The following is a 6476-nucleotide window of genomic DNA, read 5'->3' as shown; positions in this document are numbered from 1 at the left end:
AGAGCTGACCGCAGCACACACAGGACAGTACACACACAGCTGACCGCTGCACACACAGGACAGTACACACACAGCTGACCGCTGCACACACAGGACAGTACACACACAGCTGACCGCTGCACACACAGGACAGTACACACAGAGCTGACCGCTGCACACACAGGACAGTACACACAGAGCTGACGGCAGCACACACACAGGACAGTACACACAGAGCTGACCGCTGCACACACAGGACAGTACACACAGAGCTGACCGCTGCACACACAGGACAGTACACACACAGCTGACCGCTGCACACACAGGACAGTACACACAGAGCTGACCGCAGCACACACAGGACAGTACACACAGCTGACCGCTGCACACACAGGACAGTACACACAGAGCTGACCGCTGCACACACAGGACAGTACACACAGCTGACCGCAGCACACACACAGGACAGTACACACAGAGCTGACCGCTGCACACACAGGACAGTACACACAGAGCTGACCGCAGCACACACAGGACAGTACACACAGAGCTGACCGCTGCACACACAGGACAGTACACACACAGCTGACCGCTGCACACACACAGGACAGTACACACACAGCTGACCGCTGCACACACAGGACAGTACACACACAGCTGTCCGCTGCACACACAGGACAGTACACACAGAGCTGACCGCTGCACACACAGGACAGTACACACAGCTGACCGCTGCACACACAGGACAGTACACACACAGCTGTCCGCTGCACACACAGGACAGTACACACAGAGCTGACCGCTGCACACACAGGACAGTACACACACAGCTGTCCGCTGCACACACAGGACAGTACACACACAGCTGACCGCAGCACACACAGGACAGTACACACACAGCTGTCCGCTGCACACAGGACAGTACACACAGAGCTGACCGCAGCACACACAGGACAGTACACACAGCTGACCGCTGCACACACAGGACAGTACACACAGAGCTGACCGCTGCACACACAGGACAGTACACACAGCTGACCGCAGCACACACACAGGACAGTACACACAGAGCTGACCGCAGCACACACAGGACAGTACACACAGAGCTGACCGCAGCACACACAGGACAGTACACACAGAGCTGACCGCTGCACACAGGACAGTACACACACAGCTGACCATAGCACACACAGGACAGTACACACAGAGCTGACCGCAGCACACACAGGACAGTACACACAGAGCTGACCGCTGCACACAGGACAGTACACACACAGCTGACCGCTGCACACACACAGGACAGTACACACACAGCTGACCGCTGCACACACAGGACAGTACACACACAGCTGTCCGCTGCACACACAGGACAGTACACACAAAGCTGACCGCTGCACACACAGGACAGTACACACAGAGCTGACCGCTGCACACACACAGGACAGTACACACAGAGCTGACCGCTGCACACACAGGACAGTACACACAGAGCTGACCGCAGCACACACAGGACAGTACACACAGAGCTGACCGCTGCACACACAGGACAGTACACACACAGCTGACCGCTGCACACACAGGACAGTACACACACAGCTGACCGCTGCACACACAGGACAGTACACACAGAGCTGACCGCAGCACACACAGGACAGTACACACACAGCTGACCATTGCACACACAGGACAGTACACACAGAGCTGACCGCTGCACACACAGGACAGTACACACACAGCTGACCATAGCACACACAGGACAGTACACACAGAGCTGACCGCTGCACACACAGGACAGTACACACAGAGCTGACCGCAGCACACACAGGACAGTACACACACAGCTGACCATAGCACACACAGGACAGTACACACAGAGCTGACCGCAGCACACACACAGGACAGTACACACAGAGCTGACCGCAGCACACACAGGACAGTACACACAGAGCTGACCCTAGCACACACAGGACAGTACACACAGAGCTGACCGCAGCACACACAGGACAGTACACACAGAGCTGACCGCAGCACACACAGGACAGTACACACACAGCTGACCATAGCACACACAGGACAGTACACACAGAGCTGACCGCAGCACACACAGGACAGTACACACAGAGCTGACCGCAGCACACACAGGACAGTACACACACAGCTGACCATAGCACACACAGGACAGTACACACAGAGCTGACCGCAGCACACACAGGACAGTACACACACAGCTGACCATAGCACACACAGGACAGTACAGACAGAGCTGACCGCAGCACACACAGGACAGTACACACAGAGCTGACCGCAGCACACACAGGACAGTACACACAGAGCTGACCGCAGCACACACAGGACAGTACACACACAGCTGACCATAGCACACACAGGACAGTACACACAGAGCTGACCGCAGCACACACAGGACAGTACACACAGAGCTGACCGCAGCACACACAGGACAGTACACACACAGCTGACCATAGCACACACAGGACAGTACACACAGAGCTGACCGCAGCACACACAGGACAGTACACACACAGCTGACCATAGCACACACAGGACAGTACACACAGAGCTGACCGCAGCACACACACAGGACAGTACACACACAGCTGACCGCAGCACACACACAGGACAGTACACACACAGCTGACCATAGCACACACAGGACAGTACACACAGAGCTGACCGCAGCACACACACAGGACAGTACACACAGAGCTGACCGCAGCACACACACAGGACAGTACACACAGAGCTGACCGCTGCACACACACACACAGGACAGTACACACACAGCTGACCGCTGCACACACAGGACAGTACACACAGAGCTGACCGCTGCACACACAGGACAGTACACACAGAGCTGACCGCAGCACACACAGGACAGTACACACACAGCTGACCATAGCACACACAGGACAGTACACACAGAGCTGACCGCAGCACACACACAGGACAGTACACACAGAGCTGACCGCAGCACACACAGGACAGTACACACACAGCTGACCGCAGCACACACAGGACAGTACACACAGAGCTGACCGCAGCACACACAGGACAGTACACACACAGCTGACCATAGCACACACAGGACAGTACACACAGAGCTGACCGCAGCACACACAGGACAGTACACACAGAGCTGACCGCAGCACACACAGGACAGTACACACACAGCTGACCATAGCACACACAGGACAGTACACACAGAGCTGACAGCAGCACACACAGGACAGTACACACACAGCTGACCATAGCACACACAGGACAGTACACACAGAGCTGACCGCAGTACACACACAGGACAGTACACACAGAGCTGACCGCAGCACACACAGGACAGTACACACAGAGCTGACCGCAGCACACACAGGACAGTACACACACAGCTGACCGCAGCACACACAGAGCTGACCGCAGCACACACAGGACAGTACACACACAGCTGACCATAGCACACACAGGACAGTACACACAGAGCTGACCGCAGCACACACAGGACAGTACACACACAGCTGACCATAGCACACACAGGACAGTACACACAGAGCTGACCGCAGCACACACACAGGACAGTACACACAGAGCTGACCGCTGCACACACAGGACAGTACACACACAGCTGACCGCTGCACACACAGGACAGTACACACAGCTGACCGCTGCACACACAGGACAGTACACACAGAGCTGACCGCAGCACACACAGGACAGTACACACACAGCTGACCGCTGCACACACAGGACAGTACACACACAGCTGACCGCTGCACACACAGGACAGTACACACAGAGCTGACCGCTGCACACACAGGACAGTACACACAGAGCTGACCGCTGCACACACAGGACAGTACACACAGAGCTGACGGCAGCACACACACAGGACAGTACACACAGAGCTGACCGCTGCACACACAGGACAGTACACACAGAGCTGACCGCTGCACACACAGGACAGTACACACACAGCTGACCGCTGCACACACAGGACAGTACACACAGAGCTGACCGCAGCACACACAGGACAGTACACACAGCTGACCGCTGCACACACAGGACAGTACACACAGAGCTGACCGCTGCACACACAGGACAGTACACACACAGCTGACCGCTGCACACACACAGGACAGTACACACACAGCTGACCGCTGCACACACAGGACAGTACACACACAGCTGTCCGCTGCACACACAGGACAGTACACACAGAGCTGACCGCTGCACACACAGGACAGTACACACAGCTGACCGCTGCACACACAGGACAGTACACACAGAGCTGACCGCTGCACACACAGGAGAGTATACACAGAGCTGACCGCAGCACACACAGGACAGTACACACAGAGCTGACCGCTGCACACACAGGACAGTACACACACAGCTGACCGCTGCACACACACAGGACAGTACACACACAGCTGACTGCTGCACACACAGGACAGTACACACACAGCTGTCCGCTGCACACACAGGACAGTACACACAGAGCTGACCGCTGCACACACAGGACAGTACACACAGCTGACCGCTGCACACACAGGACAGTACACACACAGCTGTCCGCTGCACACACAGGACAGTACACACAGAGCTGACCGCTGCACACACAGGACAGTACACACACAGCTGTCCGCTGCACACACAGGACAGTACACACACAGCTGACCGCAGCACACACAGGACAGTACACACACAGCTGTCCGCTGCACACACAGGACAGTACACACAGAGCTGACCGCTGCACACACAGGACAGTACACACAGCTGACCGCTGCACACACAGGACAGTACACACAGAGCTGACCGCAGCACACACAGGACAGTACACACAGCTGACCGCTGCACACACAGGACAGTACACACAGAGCTGACCGCTGCACACACAGGACAGTACACACACAGCTGACCGCTGCACACACACAGCTGACCGCTGCACACACAGGACAGTACACACACAGCTGTCCGCTGCACACACAGGACAGTACACACACAGCTGTCCGCTGCACACACAGGACAGTACACACAGAGCTGACCGCTGCACACACAGGACAGTACACACAGAGCTGACCGCTGCACACACACAGGACAGTACACACAGAGCTGACCGCTGCACACACAGGACAGTACACACAGAGCTGACCGCAGCACACACAGGACAGTACACACAGAGCTGACCGCTGCACACACAGGACAGTACACACACAGCTGACCGCTGCACACACAGGACAGTACACACACAGCTGACCGCTGCACACACAGGACAGTACACACAGAGCTGACCGCAGCACACACAGGACAGTACACACACAGCTGACCATAGCACACACAGGACAGTACACACAGAGCTGACCGCTGCACACACAGGACAGTACACACACAGCTGACCATAGCACACACAGGACAGTACACACAGAGCTGACCGCTGCACACACAGGACAGTACACACAGAGCTGACCGCTGCACACACAGGACAGTACACACAGAGCTGACCGCTGCACACACAGGACAGTACACACAGAGCTGACCGCTGCACACACAGGACAGTACACACAGCTGACCGCTGCACACACAGGACAGTACACACAGAGCTGACCGCTGCACACACACAGGACAGTACACACACAGCTGACCGCTGCACACACACAGGACAGTACACACACAGCTGACCGCTGCACACACAGGACAGTACACACACAGCTGACCGCTGCACACACAGGACAGTACACACAGAGCTGACCGCAGCACACACAGGACAGTACACACACAGCTGACCATAGCACACACAGGACAGTACACACAGAGCTGACCGCTGCACACACAGGACAGTACACACACAGCTGACCATAGCACACACAGGACAGTACACACAGAGCTGACTGCTGCACACACAGGACAGTACACACAGAGCTGACCGCTGCACACACAGGACAGTACACACAGAGCTGACCGCTGCACACACAGGACAGTACACACAGAGCTGACCGCTGCACACACAGGACAGTACACACAGCTGACCGCTGCACACACAGGACAGTACACACACAGCTGACCGCTGCACACACACAGGACAGTACACACACAGCTGACCGCTGCACACACACAGGACAGTACACACACAGCTGACCGCTGCACACACAGGACAGTACACACACAGCTGACCGCTGCACACACAGGACAGTACACACAGAGCTGACCGCAGCACACACAGGACAGTACACACACAGCTGACCATAGCACACACAGGACAGTACACACAGAGCTGACCGCTGCACACACAGGACAGTACACACACAGCTGACCATAGCACACACAGGACAGTACACACAGAGCTGACCGCTGCACACACAGGACAGTACACACAGAGCTGACCGCTGCACACACAGGACAGTACACACAGAGCTGACCGCTGCACACACAGGACAGTACACACAGAGCTGACCGCTGCACACACAGGACAGTACACACAGCTGACCGCT

The sequence above is a fragment of the Ranitomeya variabilis genome, chromosome 2 (assembly GCF_051348905.1).
Source record: "Ranitomeya variabilis isolate aRanVar5 chromosome 2, aRanVar5.hap1, whole genome shotgun sequence".
Lineage (NCBI taxonomy): Eukaryota > Metazoa > Chordata > Amphibia > Anura > Dendrobatidae > Ranitomeya > Ranitomeya variabilis.
Note: the sequence above shows the minus strand (reverse complement) of the source record.